At 42.1% G+C, this 18233-nt stretch overlaps 1 protein-coding gene and 1 non-coding gene across 3 annotated transcripts in view; both read left to right on the top strand.

The window, feature by feature from the left end:
- The window catches only part of UBE2R2 (ubiquitin conjugating enzyme E2 R2), a 97785-nt gene that overhangs the window by 34798 nt on the left and 44754 nt on the right, over nucleotides 1-18233 (top strand). The gene's annotated exons all lie outside the window — the stretch shown is intronic.
- LOC115932694 (U4atac minor spliceosomal RNA) lies at nucleotides 16883-17008 on the top strand. The gene has a single exon (XR_004068903.1). It is a non-coding gene; the product is annotated as a U4atac minor spliceosomal RNA (small nuclear RNA).

The raw sequence follows: 18233 nt of genomic DNA, 5'->3' as shown, positions 1-18233 counted from the left end.
TCCACTTGGGTCACTTAGAAGATGTTTGCCAAGCTTCTCCACTGTCAAGTTACTTTTTCCCTGTAATTCATGAGTATTTTGTGAGGAGGTGCTTTGAAGCTACATAAACATCCTATTGCTATTGAACTTCTAATTTATTCATTTATTTATATCTCAATGGACTCATCTCCTATTTCATTAAATGGGTAATAATGGTATACATTCACATAAAGTGTGTTTTACATGCATGCATATTACATTGGCATAAATAGTATTATTTTAATATATAACTATATAAAAGTATTAAAATATTATCTACATCGAGAAAGTCATATCTAGAAGGGTCAGGATAATTATCTGATTAGTAGTAAGACTCCACCGTAATGAGATAGGTGGGGTTCAACATATTTAATTAGGCCGGGTGCAGTGGCTCAGGCCTGTAATCCCAGCACTTTGGGAGGGTGAGGGTGAGGACTGCTGAGACCAGGAGTTCGGCATCAGCCTAGGCAACATAGTGAGACCCTGTCTCTACAAAAAATAAAAAACATTAGCCAGGTGGGGTGGCATGTGCCTGTAGTCCCAGCCACTTGAGAGGTTGAGGCAGGAGGATTGCTTGAGTCCGCGAGATTGAGGGTGCAGTGAGCTATGATTGCACCACTGCATTCCAGCCTGTGTGATAGAGCAGACCCCATCTCAGAAACAAAATTTGATCACACTAGTGTTATTTCTAGCTGGCCCGGAGTTACAGGAATCCAGCTGCATGATCCAAATCTGACCTGGTCCTAGCTGTGGTTTGCTGCCACCTGGTGACAGTTGTCCACTTGAGTATAAATATAAATGGGGACAAATCTGGCTAAGACTTCCACACATTGGCAGCAATTTCAGGTATGGTTAGTTGATGCCAAGTTCTTTGGCACAATCCTGGGAGATTGGGCGAGAAGAATGCTGTGAATGAGAAAGACCCATTCTTTGCTTCCTTGCTTTCTAAGACAGGTGGCCTATTTTCTTCTTCTAGGCCTTGCCTTTGCCTCTGTGAGGGCCATACTGAATGGTAGGTAACTGCGTTTACTGTTCTATTGATGATTTTAATTTTATCTTAAGTTTTCTTCATATTAACAAGTATGGGGCCGGGTGCAGTGGCTCAGGCACTTTGGGAGGCCGAGGCAGGTGGATCACTTGAGGTCAGGAGTTCAAGACCAGCCTGGCCAATATGGTGTAACCCTGTCTCTACTAAAAGTACAAGAATTAGCTGAATACAGTGGCGCACACCTGTAATCCCAGCTACTTGGGTGACTGAGGCATGAGAATTGCTTGAACCCAGGAGGCGGAGGTTGCAGTGAGCTGAGATTGCACTGCTGCACTCCAGCCTAGGCAACAGAGCAAGACTCTGTCTCAAATAAATAAATGAAAATTGTAATTAATTTTTAACAAAGGAAAAAAAAGCAGTTAAGATGGAAGGCCCAACTGTTTTAGCAGTAAGAGAAACCATGTGGATGATTTGTGTAGGAACTATTTTCCAGCGCTTCAGAAATTTGTTTCAAGTATTTATTTAAGGCCTACTATCTGTGCTTGGTTCTGAGTACGTAAAAATATTCTCTCTCCCTCTGTCTCAAAAAAAAAAAAAAAAGATTCTTCTAAAGCAAGACTTACCTGGCTTTACCTTTTCTCTCACTCTCTTTTTTTTTTTTTGAGATGGAATTTTGCTCTTGTTGCCTAGGCTGGAGTGCAGTGGTGCGACCTTGGCTCACTGCAACCTCCGCCTCCTGGGTTCAAGCAATTCTGCCTCAGCCTCCCGAATAGCTGGGATTATGGCATGCACCACCGTGCCCGGCTAATTTTGTAGTTTTAGTAGAGACGGGGTTTCTCCTTGTTGGTCAGGCTGGTCTCGAACTCCCAGCCTCAGGTGATCCGCCTGCCTTGGCCTCCCAAAGTCCTGAGATTACAGGTGTGAGCCACCGTGCCCAGCCTACCTTTTCTATTTTAATTCTATTACATATTCTCACCATTTTCAAATTTCTGCTGATTTATTTATCCACCCACAAACATCTTAATTCTTTCTAGATGTCAGGCGCAGATGATTAATCACAGTCCTCAGTTTTATGGCCCATGTTGTCATTGGCCTGTGCAAGCAACCTTATTTTTGTTACTTCCTCCCAAATTTTTTTTTTTTTTTTTGAGACAGGGTCTCTCTCTGTCACCCAGCTGGGAATATTGGCACGTGCCACCACACCTAGCTAATTAAAAAAAATATTTTGTGGAGTCCAGATCTTGCTGTGTTTCTCAGGCTGGTCTCAAGCTCTTGGGCTCAAGCCATCCTAGCACCTCGGCCTCCCAAAGTGCTGGGATTACAGGCGTGGGCCACTGCACCCGTCCCCTAATGGTGTAACTTTTTTATGAATTGTTTTAACTGTGTCCCACAAAATGTAGTGTTTTGACAAAGTTTCTTAGTTTCCTTTATTTTTCTTTTTAACACGAGTCACTTAGTATGTTTTAGTTTCTAAATATATTAGTTTTTTAACAAAACTCTACTTTTGATATTAATATCTAATTTCATTATATCATAGTTAATGTGATCTCTGTGATACTGGTTATTTGGATTTTATTGAGGCCTGCTTTATGGCTGTAAACGTGTACTTGAAAAGACTTCCTTCTTTATCTTTGCTGTGTACAGAGTTCTATATATTGTCTAATTGTTGAGAATTTTTTTTTTTTTTTCGAGATGGCGTTTCACTCTTGTCATCCAGGCTGGAGTGCAATGGTACAATCTCAGCTCACTGCAACTTCCACCTCCTGGATTCAAGCGATTCTCCTGCCTCAGCCTCCCAAGTAGCTGGGGTTACAGGTGCCCGCCACCACGCCCGGCTAGTTTTTGTATTTTTTTGTAGAGACGGGGTTTCACCACGTTGGCCAGTTTGGTCTTGAACTCCTGACTTTACGTGATCCGCCTGCTTCGGCCTCCCAAGGTGCTGGGATTACAGGTGTGAGCCACTGTGCCCAGCCCAGAATTGTTAATTATATTGTTTAGATCTTCAGTACTTTTATTTTTTTCTACATGATTAGTTTCTGAGAAGGGAGTATTAAAATCTGCAAGTGCAATTTTTTTTTTTTTTTTCCCGAGACAGGGTCTCACTCTGTCACCCAGACTGGAGTGCAGTGGCATGATCACAGCCCACTGCAGCTTCGACCTCCCAGGCTCAGGTGATCCTCCCGCCTCAGCCTCCTGGGTAGCTGGGACTACAGGCAGGCGCCCACCTCCACATTTTTTTATTTTTTGTAGAAGCAGTTTCACTATGTTGTCCAGGTTGGTCTTGAACTCCTGGGCTCAAGTGATCCACCCACCTTAGCCTCCCAAAATGCTAGGATTATCACCATCAATGATGGGCATAAGCCACCATTCCTGGCCATGATAGTTAACTCATATATTTTTCTCTGCATTCTCTCATTTGTTACTTGACATATTTTGTTACTGTAATTTCTAGGTCACAAACATGCAGGCTTGTTTGTTATGGTTGTATCTTCTTCTTTTATTATTCCTTTTAGCAGTACATACTGCCCCTCATGGCATTTTTTTGTCTTGAATTTCATTTTATCAAATTGTTTCTTCAGCTTTCCTTCAGTTTATTTTTTTCCTGTGATATTTTTCTCTCCTTTTTTGTGTCTTGTAGATAACATTGTTGGATTTTGGAACAGATGGACCAAGAACTTAAAATAAGCATGATAATATGTTTAAGAAACTTAGGAATTCAGAATGGTATATTTTATCTGGTTTTTGTCCATCTTTGATACAGTTGTATGTACTCTTTGGGTGATTAATTATTTTGGTTCATGAGTTTCTTTTTCCTGGGGTTTTCAGCTACTCTGTTTGGTTATGTATATTGGGGAAATAATGGAAATCCAAGTTCGATTCAAGTTCTTGTCTGCTTCTGAGAGGAGGGTGATCCCCAGGCAACACAAAATCAGCATTGATCATTCCTGATTGCTGTCATTTTACCATGTAACAACACTGGACACGGTTGTACTTTGAAACCCCTAGACAGTAGTGGAAGGAGACCTTCTTTTAAAATTATAATCTACCAGCCAGGAAACTTGTAAGAGGAAAGGCTGGAACAGTGGATGCTGAGGATGGCCAGTCAGCCTGCATCTGTTTTCATTGAAACCTTACAGCTAGGCAAGGTGCCTCATGCCTGTAATCCCAGCACTTTGGAAGGCCAAGGTGGGCGGATCACTTGAGCCCAGGAGTTCGAAATCAGCCTGGGCAACATGGCAAAACAAAAAATAACTGGGCATGGTGGCATGTGCCTGCAGTCCTAGCTGCTTGGGAGGCTGAGGTGGGAGGATTGCTTGAGCCTGGGAGGTTGAAGCTGCTGTGAGCCGAGATTGTGCCACTGTACTCCAGCCTGGGTGATAGAACCTGCCTCAAAAAACCAAACAAAACCTTATACTAGCAGGGCTCTTACCCTGTCCTGGTTTTACCGTGTACACACTTGGCAAGCAAGGGACAGGGAATGATTTTCCCAAAGCATAAATGGGTGAGAACCAAGGACAAAATGTAAATGCTTTTTTTCACCCTTCCCCACGTAGCCCTCCTACTCCCAGTCAGTCCTCAGCAAAGCATTATTTTCTGAAGTTTTTTGTTTACTTGTATCAATGTAATACTGTATGTATATGTAATTTTAAAAATTAAAAAACTATTAATACTAGGCTTATGATGTGAAACAGTAGTTTCTTGCTTTACCTATTCCCTCCCACATTTCCTCTCTCTAGTCTTGTTTGTTTTCTGGTACATTACTTACCACTAGATTTCTAAATAGTGTGCTTATATTGCTAATTAATGATTTTTAAATTTTTAGCATTTTCTATTGATTTACTATTGTGGAACATGAGTTTAGCTCTTTTATACCACTCAGCCTTACTTTTGCCACCATTTTCCCTTCCTTTATCTTTCCCATTATGGTGATAGCAATATCAAGTGTTTATGTTATTTTAACTATATATAAATACTATGTTGACTCTTCTCAGTTGTGTATGATTACATTACGTTTCTTGGAAAATCTTTTGTTTTTCCTGAAGTTTTCTTGTTTTGTTTTGTTTTTTCATTTTATGTTGTTTCCTTTGTCATTCTCATCTGTAATTCCAGATTTTCTATTAGAACTGTAAAACCCCTTTACTTCTGTCCTTCCGTCCTTCCATCCATCCATCCATCCGTCTATCCGTCTGTCCGTCCTTCCTTCCTTCCTTCCTTCCTTTCACTTTTTTTTTTTTTTTTTTTGAGACAGAGTCTCGTTCTGTCACCCAGGCTGGAGTGCAGTGGCTCAATCTCGGCTCACTGCAACCTCCACCTCCTGGGTTCAAGTGATTCTCCTGCCTTAGCCTCCCGAGTAGCTGGGATTACAGGCGCGTGCCACCAGGCCAGGCTAATTTTTGTATTGTTAGTAGAGACTGGATTTTGCTGTGTTGGCAGGCTGGTCTCTAACTCTTGACCTCAGGTGATCCGCCCATCTGAGCCTCCCAAAGTGCTGGGATTGCAGGCATGAGCCACCGTGCCTGGCCCCTTATGAGTTTATATGCTTTTTTTTAAAATTCCCCTTACTGTCACTTTAGTAGGGTTTCAGAAGACAGTAGAGATGAGTACTTATGTTCATTCTAATGTTAAACTGAAATTAGTGTTGACTTTTATTTATTTATTTATTTTGAGATGGAGTCTCACTCTGTTGCCCAGGCTGGAGTGCAGTGGCACTATCTCAGCTCACTACAACCTCCACCTCCCAGGTTCAGGCTGTTCTCCTGCCTCAACTTCCCAAGTAGCTGGAATTACAGGTGTGCGCCCCCACACCTGGCTAGTTTTGTATTTTTAGTTGATGGGGTTTCACCATGTTGGCCAGGCTGGTCTGGAACTTTTGACCTCAGGTGATCCACCCACCTTGGCCTTCCAAAGTGCTGGGATTACAGGTGTGAGCCACCGTGACCAAGTGTTGACTTTTAAATTTTAAATTAGAAAGTGTTAGTATGATAAACTATACTTGAAAGTCATATTTAGTTATTTGTAGGTTAATAATGTTACTGTGGAATAATGTAGCTGTGTGTGTGAAAGAGTGGCTGATTAGACTGGCATGGTTAACCTTTATGCTTTTAAGTATATAGAAATTGACAGATTGTTGAATGGCATGTGAACTGTTTTGCCTACAGTTCTTTGAGAATTTATTGTTCATTTGTCCTTTTTTCCCCCTATTTCTTTTTTCAGCTAAGCTTCTTAAGATGGAAGTTGTTCCTTAATACTGGCTAAAGCCCTATGGGAATATGTTCTTTCATTTATTACAATAAGTTAGAAAGTCCTTATTACTGTAAGGCCAAGATGCTAACTTTATGAGGCACCAGTTTCTCCTAATTGAGAGTTTTTTCCCCCGTCTCACAGAATAATCGCATATAATAAAAGCTAATTTACCCACTCCTGAAGGTAAAATACTTACTCACTTTCACATATCTCTATATAGTACATTACTGGATGATGTAAATAACAATTCTCTTTTGTTGTATCCTGAAGTACCCTAGAATCTTCTCAGGAAGACTAAGTTAGATTCCAAAAGGTAGCTTGCCATTATCAAAAGATAGTACTCCATACTCTACTGTCTCAGGAGAGACAGGAGACACCTTCTGTCTCGTCTTTACATTCTAATCAGAAATTAAAGAAAATAGGAAGGTAGAGAACAATAAGTGTATTTTGTTAAGCACTTGGTTCTTTGAATATTTGTAATCTATAATAGAGTATAGATGTTAATTTTTTTTTTCCTCAGACGGTGTCTCACTTTGTCAGCCAGGCTGGAATGCAGTGGCATGATCTTGGCTAGCCACAGCTACGACCTCCCAGGCTCAAGCAGTCTTCCTGTCTCAACCCACCAAGTAGCTGGGATGCACCACCACACCTGGCTTTTTGTATTTTGCTAGAGATAGGGTTTTGCCATGTCGCCCAGGCTGGTCTTGAACTCCTGATAGAGCTCAAGCACTCCACCCACCCCAGTCTCCCAGGGTTCTGGGATTACAGGCATGAGTCACCGTTGCCAGGCCAATATTAAATATTTTAATTAGAATCAGTGCTAAATCATTGCATTCTACTCTAGGACTATGCCGGGTAATAGTGTATTCTCTTTACATTTCAGTTTATGGAGGAGTTTTTTTTGTTTTGTTTTGTTTTGTTTTTTTTGAGATGGAGCCTCACTCTGTTGCCCAGGGTGGAGTGCAGTGGCGCAATCTCAGCTCACTGCAACTTCCGCCCCCCTGGGTTCAAGCAATTCTCCTGCCTCAGCCTCCCGAGTAGCTGGGATTACAGGTGCCTGCCACCACACCCAGCTAATTTTTGTATTTTTAGTAGAGACAGGGTTTCACCATGTTGGCCAGGCTGGTCTTGAACTCCTGACCTCATGATCCACCCGCCTTGGCCACCCAAAGTGCTGGGATTACAGACATGAGCCACCAAGTCCGGCCGGAAGAGTTCATTTTAATATTAAAAAATATATGCTATGAATTGTGGTTTCTGAGCAGTAATGCATATACTTTGAAATCATTAAACCTTTATAAAATTTTTGTTTTCAAAATGTAATTGTTACTATACTCTGTGTATTTTATCTTTGGTAGATTAAAAATACTCTGATATCTGCTCAAAGCTGACATATTCAGAAATTTATGAAAACTAAGCTAAGCTGGGAAGCATAGTTTATATTGAAGTTTGCTTAGGCTCATTGCCCAAGTTTAGTTTGGAATCCCTAACCTGCCTGATAGTTTTAGATCCTTGAGAATATCCCTGTTTTAACATAGTAGGTCATATTTTCAAAATGCCTACAAGAATGGTTTATGTAGAGTATTAAAATCTTAAGACTGGGATGGACTCTGAGATACTATTTTTCATTACATCTTTGTTTTGGAAAACTTACTAGAACTAGTATTTCCCCCCTAAATAGCTGAAAATTTTTACAGAAGCATTTTTGTGACGTTAGCAGCCTTGAGACTTTAAATTTCTTTGTTTTGTTTTTCAGAATAATTTTGGATTCAAGAAAATATGATTTGGTTATTTAAATGTAGGTTTAATGTTTAACATACAATCCTTGTGGTTATCTAAGCCTTTTGTGTGTGTGTGTGTGTGTGTGAGAGAGAGAGAGAGAGACAGGATCTCTCTCTATGACCAGGCTGGAGTGCAGTGGCAGTGGTGCAATCAGGGCTCACTACAGCTTCAACCTCCTGGGCTCAAGCAATCTTTCTACCTCACCTTCCCAAGTAGCTGAGACCACAGGCATGAACCACCATGTCCAGCTAATTTTTAAAATTTTTATAGAGACAAGGTCTCCCTGTGTTGCCCGGATTGGTCTTGAACTCCTGGCCTCAAGCAGTCCTCCTGCCTCGGCCTCCCAATGTGCTGAGATTACAGGTGTAAGCCACCTTGCCTGCCCTTTTTTTTTTTTTTTAAATAGCATTTTAGGAAGGCACGTTTCTCAAGTAATTATGTAAAAGGAAGTTCTTTTGATTGGGAAGAAAACCTTCCTGACAGGCAAAATATTGATACACAGGCCTCTTTTCCTCCTGACATTTTAGCCTTTTGTGTAAGTTTATGTTTTTATTACCATCCCCTTTCCTCTGATTCCTAGTTGCTCTCCCCTGACATTTTCTGTCATTAATTAGGTTATAAGTGGCAGATACATTTTTGGAAGAGACTCCAGCATCCTGTGGTAGTGACCTGTTACTACGCCCTACCACTCTTTGGCTGTGTAAAAACATTGCTGTCAATACCTTTTCCTTTGTTCATTCTTTGAATTCTTGTGTGCTTGAAATCAGAATTTTCACAGATTCATGGTTGTATAACATCAGATTTTCATTTTTTGTTTGACCTTATTTGTTTTATTTGTTTGAATTTTCTTCTTTCTAGGGGTGGTGTGGTAAAATAGAATATGAGTTAACTCAAGGCCTGGCATGTTGGTTCACACGTGTAATCCCACCAATTTTGGGAGGCTGAGGCAGGAAGATCACTTGAGTATAGGAGTTTGAAGCCAGCCTGGGCAACATAGTGAGATCCCATCTCTACCAAAAAATTAAATAAATATTGTGGGTGTGGTGGCCTGTAGCCCTAGCTACTTGGAAGGCTGAGGTGGGATGATCTCTTGAGCCCAGGAGTTTAAGGCTGCAGTGAACTATGATCATGCCACTGTACTCCAGCCTGGGTGACAGACTGAGACACCCCACCCTCCCCACCCCCTCCCCACAATCGTTAACCCTGTGTTAAGTTTTTGTTTTTGTTTTTGTTTTTTGTTTTTTTTGAGACGGAGTCTCGCTCTGTCCCCCAGGCTGGAGTGCAGTGGCGCGATCTCGGCTCACTGCAAGCGCCGCCTCCTGGGTTCACGCCATTCTCCTGCCTCAGCCTCCAGAGTACCTGGGACTACAGGCGCCCGCCACCACGCCCGGCCAATTTTTTCTATTTTTTTAGTAGATACGGGGTTTCACTGTGTTAGCCAGGATGGTCTCGATCTCCTGACCTCGTGATCCGCCCGCCTCGGCCTCCCAAAGTGCTGGGATTACAGGCGTGAGCCACTGCGCCCGGCCAACCCTGTGTTAAGTTTTAAAAAGCAGGCCGGGGTTGGTGGCTCATGCCTCTAATCACAGCACTTTGGGAGGCCGAGGCGGGCGGGTTGCCTGAGGTCAGGAGTTTGAGACTAGCCTGGCCGACATCTCTACAAACCCCATCTCTACAAAAAATAGAAAATACAAAAATACAAAAGTTAGCCAGGCATAGCCTATAATCCCAGCTACTTAGGAGGCTGAGGCACACGAATCTCTTGAACCTGGGAGGTGGAGGTTGCAGTGGGTGGAGGTTGCAGTGAGCTGAGATCATGCCACTGCACTCTAGCCTAGGCGACAGAGTGAGACCCTGTCTCAAAAAAAAAAGTTTGAACAAGCTAGTCTTCATTAATTAGATAATGGGAAACAACAGTATCTGACAGTCTTCTGCAATTTTAATTTTAAAGGGTTTATTTTGTGTACTTTTTCAAAAGCGGTAACATGTTTAAGGTAAACTTGAATGTTTTTTGATGGAGTAAAATATGGATTGATGAAAGGGTTTTAAATCTTTTCAGTCTGTTGTTTCTTTTCCAAATGACTGTCCCCAGAGATACCATTTGTTGATCCACTTTCTTTTTTTTTTTTTTTTTTAAGACGGAGTCTCACACTGTCACCCGGGCTGGAGTGCAATGGCACGATCTTGGCTCAGTGCAACCTCTGCCTTCCAGGTTCAAGCGATTCTCCTGCCTCAGCCTCCCACGTAGCTGGGATTATAGGCGCCTGCCACCACGCCTGACTAATTTTTTGTATTTTTAGTAGAGACAGGGTTTCACTATGTTGGCCAGGCTGATCTCGAACGCCTGACCTCATGATCCACCTGCCTCGGCCTCCCAAAGTGCTGGAATTACAGGCATGAGCCACCGTGCCCGGCCTGTTGATCCACTTTCATAGTTGGTAATAAAACTTTATTGCTTATCATTTGGTATGATAAACAACCAGAAGTTAGTGATTTCGATGTCTTCCTTATTCTCTTTTGCCTTTGCCATCATTATAACCTAGACTTTTGCTCCTTCATATCTGGTAGTTTAACCCCATTCGGTTGTCATGCACACCTCATATCCAGAACTTCTTTTGTTATGTTAGCCGCCTGCCCAAGAATTTGGGAGTGTCTTTTCCTGGTGGCTAAATTAGACAGAACTGCCAAAGATAGTATATAGGCAAACTGCTCATTTCTTTTCTTGTCAATAAGCTTGATGTTTGACATATATTTCTCTCTTTGGCTGAATTACATGCTCTCATTTTTTCCCACTAGTATGCACAAAAAAATGCTATCCTATATTTTTTAAAAGTTGCTGACACACTTTGCTTATAGGAGTGGTTTTCTAGCTAAGCTTCTCAGAATCCTCAAAAAAATCTATGAATAGTCTGGTAAGTAGTAGAGTATGTTTCTTCTTTTTGGCTTGTGTCCTTTGCCTGTTTTACTGTATAAGGGTTTGTCTTTATGTCTTGATTTAGAAACACTCATATAATGCTTTGAAAAAAATTTTAAACATTTCCCCCATTTTGTGGTTTTGCCTTTAACATATAAACAGTATGTTTTGTTATATAGAATTGTTTAACTTTTATTTTATAAAATTCATCTATTACTTTCTTTAAGGTTTTTAATCTTTGGTGTCATGCCTAAAGAAAGTATACCAGCATGGTGGCTCACACCTGCTTTGGGAGGCCTAGGTGGGCGGATCATGAGGTCAGGAGATTGAGACCATCCTGGCTAACATGGTGAAACCACATCTCTACTAAAAATACAAAAAATTAGCCAGGCATGGTGGCACGCACCTGTAATCCCAGCTACTCGGGAGGCTGAGGCAGGAGAATCCCTTGAACCCGGGAGGCAGAGGTTGCAGTGAGCCAAAATCGTGCCACTGCACTCCTGCAGCCTGTGCAACAGAGCGAGACTCCCTCAAAAAAAAAAAAAAAAAAAGAAGAAAAGAAAGAAAGTACATGGTAAGCCAGACGTGGTGGCTCACACCTGTAATCCCAGCACTTTTGGAGCCCAGGGCAGGTTCATCACCTGAGGTCCCAGCCTGGTCAACATGGTGAAACCCCATCTCTACTAAAAATACAAAAATTAGCAGGGCATGGTGGTGCATGCCTGTAATCCCAGCTATTTGGGAGGCTCAGGCAGGAGAATCGCCTGAACCCGGGAGGCAGAGGTTGCAGTGAGTCGAGATCAAGATTGCGTTGCCAGTGTACTTCAGCCTGGGGGACAGAAAGAAACTCCATCTCCAAAAAAAAAAAAAAAAAAAAAGTGCATGGTAGATTTAGTGTTTTTCGTGAAAAATTTAGAAAGAATATAATTGATGTTTATTTTGTACGTTTTGTAATTGATTATTATCATTTTAGACTTATATTAAGGACATTCTTCTAATATGGGGCAAAACTGATGACTAATTTTATTGGGTTTTGTTTGTTTTTTGAGATAGAGTCTCGTTGTGTCATTCACTCTGCTGGAGTGCAGTGGCATGATCTTGGTTCACTGCATCCTCCTCCTCTCAGATTCAATGGATTCTCCTGCCTCAGCCTCCTGAGTAGGTGGAACTACTGGCATGTACCACCACGCCTGGCCAATTTTTGTATTTTTAGTAGAGATGGGATTTCATCATGGCTCACTGCAACCTCTGCCTCCTAGGTTCAAGCTATTCTCATGCCTCAGCCGGCTGAGTAGCTGGGATTACGGGCATGTACCACCATGGCCCCGTTTAATTTTTGTGTTTTTAGTAAAGATGGGGTTTCACCATGTTGGCCAGGCTGGCTTTGAACTCCTGGTCTCAAGCAAGCAATCCTTTTGCCTCAGCCTCCTAAAGTGCTGGGATTACAGGTAGGAGCCACCATGTCTGGCCTGATTACTAATTTTATCTGCTGATGTTCATATATGTAAGTATATGAGGTGTTAAAGATACTTCATCAATAAGGGCAGAAAAAAACGGAAAGGAAAAACTTCCTTAGCACTAGAATGTCTTTCCTTGTGGTGGAAAGCAGACAGGCCATGTAGCTTTGAGCTCCTGTGTTCAGATCAGTTACCCAGGATGTCTTATCCTGGCTGTCAAGGATCCCATTTCTTAGATTAGCCATAACAAACCATTCATGAGTTATATGTATGTAATACATGGTAATAATAATAGAAACTCTGAGAGCCCAAAATGCTAAATAATTCTATTGTTATTAACAATTGAATCAACTATTTAAAAAGTTGTTATGAAAGTAATAACATACTTTGAACCTTTTCAACTCTTCTGGAATTACTCCCACATTTCTAAATATTCTTAATTTACTTTTTAAGAGATGGTGTCTTGCTTTGTCGCCCAGGGTGGAGTGTGGTGTTGCAGTCATAGTCCACTGCTGCCACGAATTCCTGGGCTCAAACTATTCTCCCGCTGAAGCCTACTGAGTAGCTGGGACTGCAGGCCTGCCACCAATCTCAGCTAACTTTTAATTTTTTTTTTTTTTTGAGACAGAGTTTCACTCTTGTTGCCCAGGCTGGAGTACAATGGCGTGATCTTGGCTCACTGCAACCTCCGCCTCCTGGGTTCAAGCAATTCTCCCGCCTCAGCCTCCCAAGTAACTGGGATTACAGGCGTGTGCCACCACACCCGACTAATTTTTGTATTTTTAGTAGAGATAGGGTTTCGCTGTGTTGGCTGGCTGGTCTTGAACTCCTGACCTCAGGTGATCTGCCCACCTTGGCCTCCCAAAGTGCTGGGATTACAGGCGTGAGCCACCGTGCCCAGCCAACTTTTAAAATGTTTTTGTAGAGATAGGGTCTTGACATGTTGCCCAGGCTGGTCTTGAACTCCTGGGTTCAAGTGATCCTCCCACCTTGACCTCCCAAAGTGCTGGGATTGCAGTGTGAGCCACTGTGCCCAACTTACTTCCTTTCTGCCTCTCTCTCTCTCTCTCTCTCTCTCTCTCTGTCTCTCTCTCTCTATCTATCTATCTATCTATCTATCTATCTATCTATCTATCTATCTATCTATCTATTTTTTTAAGACAGAGTCTTGCTCTGTTGCCCAGGCTGGAGTGCAGTGGTGTGATCTCGGCTCACTCACCGCAACCTCCACCTCCTGGGTTCAGCGATTCTCTTGCCTCCGCCTCCCGAGTAGCTGGGAGTGCACCACCATGCCTGGCTAATTTTTGTATTTTTTAGCAGAGGCGGGGTTTCACCATATTGGCCAGGCTGGTCTTGAACTCCTGACCTCGTGATCTGCCTGCCTTGGCCTCCCAAAGTGCTGGGATTACAGGCGTGAGCCACCACGCCTGGCCTTCTAAATATTTTAAATGCCGTTTTTCATTTTTAAAATTTCTAGTTGTTAACTATCATACTTCTACTGTGGAAGATGAGGATTTCTCTCATTACTGTAACACCCCATCCCATAAACATACTCATTACCTCCCCATATTTCCAGTAGTTATAGTTTTAATTTAGACTAATTTTCAGTGTTTACATTAATATAACTATGTAAATAATAGTTCCGGTTGAACCATGTCATACACCATTATTACCTTTTCTTTCACGTGTAGTGTGGTGTTTTGTTTTTTGTTTTTGCTGGAATTCCTCTTCATCCCTCCACATTTAGTTTTTTTGTTTGTGTTTTTTTTTGTTTTGTTTTGTTTTTTTTTTGAGATGGAGTCTCATTCTTGTTGCCCAGGCTAGAGTGCAGTGGAGTGATGTCGGCTCACTGTAACTTCCACGTCCCAGGTTCTAGTGATTGTCCTGCTTCAGCCTCCTGAGTAGCTAGGATTACGGGTGCCCACCACCACACTCGGCTAATTTTTGTATTTTTAGTACAGATGGGGCTTCACCATGTTGGCCAGGCTAGTCTCGAACTCCTGACCTCAGGTGATCCACCCACCTCAGCCTCCCAAAGTGCTGAGATTACAGGCGTGAGTCACTGGTGCCCGGCTCACATTTAGTTTTCTAATGTGCTTATCAGTAATTCATCCCTGAACTCTGACAGAGTATAAAATCTCTTTAAATACACATGGTTATCATACTTAACTGAAATGTAATTAACTTTTTTTTTTTTTTTGAGACACAGTCTTGCTCCCTCACCCAGGCTGGAGTGCAGTGGCGTGATCTCAGCTTACTGCAACCTCCACCTCCCAGGTTCAAGCAGTTCTCCTGTCTCAGCTTCCCGAGTAGCTGGGACTACAGGTGCCTGCCACCACGCCTGGCTAATTTTTGTATTTTTAGTAGAGACGGGGTTTCACCTTGTTGGTCAGGCTGATCTCGAACTCCTGACTTCAGGCGATCCACCCGCCTAGGCTTCCCAAAGTACTGGGATTACAGGCGTGAGTCACCGCACCCAGCCAACATTTTTAATTTGATCAAAACATGTGAAGGTAGAAAGTTGTATGTGTCATAAATATAGCAATTGGTGGATTTTCACACACTGGGGCATCTGTATATCTAGTCTTCAGATCATGAAAAAAGAAAATTGCCCATACTACAAGAAGCCCTTTCTTGTGTTCTCTTACAGAACCATCTTCCCATCTCCCAGGATAATCCCTATCCTAATTTCTAACAGTATGAATTAATTTTGCTTATTCTTGAATTTCATAATAGAGTCATACTCTTTATTCATAGGAGTTCTTTATATACTGTGCATATTAAATCATTTGTTGGATTGTGTATGTGAATCCACATACATGTATTGTGAATAACTTCTTCCACTCTGGCTTGCTTGTTCCCTGTTTTAATGATTTTTTCGATGAAACAGAAGTTCTTGGTTTTAATAAAATCAGAATTATCAATGTTTTCTTTTATGGATATTACTTTTTGTGTCCTATTTTAAAACTTTTGTCCCCTCCAATGTCCTAAATATTCCTGGTTTTTTTGGTGGTAAAATATATATAACATAAAATTCACCATTTCAGTCTCAATCTGCTGACCTTGTGATCTGCCCACCTCGGCCTCCAAAAGTGCTGGGATTACAAGCGTGAACCACCGTGCCCGGCCATAATTTTTTTTATCTTTTGAATCTCTTTTGTGTCAGGCTTCTTTGTCATATATGTTGATGTGATTTATCCACATTATGTGTATTTGTAGATCATTTGTTCTCATGCTAGGTAGTAATCTATAAATGACTCTTCCACTTCATCCATTCTCCTATTGAGGGTCATTTGGGTAGTTTCAGACTTTGTCTGTATGTATATTCCTATTTATGAACATTTCAGTTTTTGTATTTTGGTGAAAATATTTATTAAGGAGTGGACTTTTTGAACCTTAGGATACATATATGTACAGGTGTAGTAAGATTGCCAGTTTTCTAAGCTGGTTGTACCTGTTCTACATTCCTATAAGCACTATATGAGAGTTATGGTAGTTTTGCATCTTTGCCAGTCTTTTTCATTTTAGGTATTTTGCTTTTAATTTGCATTTCCTTGATGACTAATGATGTTGAACACCATATTAACTGAATTTATTTACTGGCATTTAGATATCCTCTTTTGTGAAATGCCTGTTCAAGTCTTTTGCTCACTGCAAGCTCTGCTTCCTGGGTACACGCCATTCTCCTTCCTCAGTCTCCTGAATCCAAAATTAGCTGGGCGTGGTGGTATGCGCCTGTACTCCCAGCTACTTGGGAGGCTGAGGCAGGAGAATTGCTTGAACCTGGGAGGTAGAGGCTACAGTGAGCTGAGATCGTGCCACGATACTCCAGCCTGGGTAACAGAGCAAGACAGGGCCTGCCAAGTGCCAGCCACCTCAGTGGAGGGTCAGTCAGGATGGTGGCCCCTGTCCTCTCGGCACCCTGCTCTTGTTCGGTGTCCAGGAAGAATCAGCTCACACGAACTGTTTGAAAGGTGATGAATGCAGAAGACTTTATTGAGCAGTGGGTGGCTCTCAGCGGAAAGGGAGGCTGGAAAGGGGATGGGAAGGTGATCTTTCCCTGAAGCTGGGCTGTCTCTGGCAGGCCCCTCTCCGAAGCCGCACTGTCTGAAGATAGCCGAATTTTTCCTTTGCTCAGCTGCTTGTATCCTTGACACTCAGCCGCCTGCGTTGCTCTGCCAGCTGAAGTCTTTTTATGGGCACAGGATAGGGGCGGGGCAGGCCAAAAAGGCAACATTTGGGCTGAAAAATAGGGTCAGCTGTTTTCACTTAGGGCAAACTTAAGGGTGGGGCTTAGCCAGGATCCCAGCCCTTCTGTCAGTTTGACCTTAAAACCTGCAGCACATTATATAGCCTTACGAGGGGATGTGTGTGTGTACACACACTTTTTTTTCCCACATACTATTATTGAACATTTTAAAGATTTGAAGCTGGCAGACTTTTGACACTTTCAGCGAGTTAATAAGAAAGCATGTTTTAACCACCCTTTTCTTGGGGTTGCGCTGCTGTCCAAGGATTGCATAACAAGGGCAGCACTGCTAATGCCTACACAACACTCCCGCCTCAGCTAGAGCTTTGCTTTACCTTGGTGCAATTTTTGGAAAAATGAAAACCTGCTCTACCCTCCCCCCCAAAAATATGTCTTGATTGCTTTTGCTGATGTTATGTTGGAAACATCCTATGGCAGATGTGATCTGATGACGTAGCAGAAAAACTCAGCAGTGGGAATATCCTCATTTTACACTAAATCCAGGCACAAATCCAAATACAACAGTAACCACTACATTTGCCATTAGCTGAGCTATTACCAAGTACAATTGTATTTAGGACTAGGAAACTTTTTCACCTACTTAATAGTATGTTAGTAAATAGGTAGCAGGAATAATTGGGATATATTTCATTATTCATATGTAATTGTTTTTTGGCCAGGCATGGTGGCTCACGCCTATAATCTCAGCACTTTGGGAGACTGGGGTGGGTGGATTGCTTGAGCTTGGGAGCTCAAGACCAGCCTGGGCAATATGGCAGAATCCCGTCTCTACTAAAAATGAAAAATACTAGTTGGGTGTGGTGGTGCAGGCGTCTAGTCCTAGCTACTTGGGAGGCTGAGGTAGGAGGATTGCTTGAGCCCGGGAGGTCGAGGCTGCAATGAGCCCAGATTGTGCCACTGTATTCCCGCCAGGGCAAGAGACCCTGTCTCAAAACAAACAAAAACATGTAATTTTTTTTGTCATTGCTGAAATTCCATCTGAAAATAATTAGTAGGATAACAAAATTTATTTAATACTGCACATTGGGGGTTACCTAAATTTTGCTCCAAGTCAGTTTATACTTGGTTTTACATAGTTACATGTACAATGTTTTATTTATTTATTTATTTTGAGACAGAGTTTCGCTCTTGTTGCCCAGGCTGGAGTGTAATGGTGCAGTCTCGGCTCACTGCAATCTCTGAGGCCTCCCGGGTTCAAGTGATTCTCCTGTTTCAGCCTCCCTAGTAGCTGGAATTACAGGCGCCCACCACCACACCCGGCTAATTTTGTATATTTAGTAGAGACGGGGTTTTCCCCATGTTGGCCAGGCTCGTCTGGAACTCTTGACCTCAGGTGATCTGCCCACCTCAGCCTCCCAAAGTGCTGGGATTACAGGCGTGAGCCACTGTGCCTGGCCGGGACATAATGTTTTTTAATGACTTTTTGCTTATGCATTTTAGGGTACATCTTTGCCTAGATATTTTTTATTTTTAAATTATTTTTTGTTTTGTTTTTTGTTTTTGTTTTTTTATTTTTTTGAGATGGAGTTTCGCTTTTGTTGCCCAGGCTGGAGTGCAATG

The sequence above is a fragment of the Gorilla gorilla genome, chromosome 13 (assembly GCF_029281585.2).
Source record: "Gorilla gorilla gorilla isolate KB3781 chromosome 13, NHGRI_mGorGor1-v2.1_pri, whole genome shotgun sequence".
NCBI lineage: Eukaryota > Metazoa > Chordata > Mammalia > Primates > Hominidae > Gorilla > Gorilla gorilla.
The sequence above is the reverse complement of the archived record's forward strand: the minus strand, read 5'-3'. Positions and strand labels throughout refer to the sequence as shown.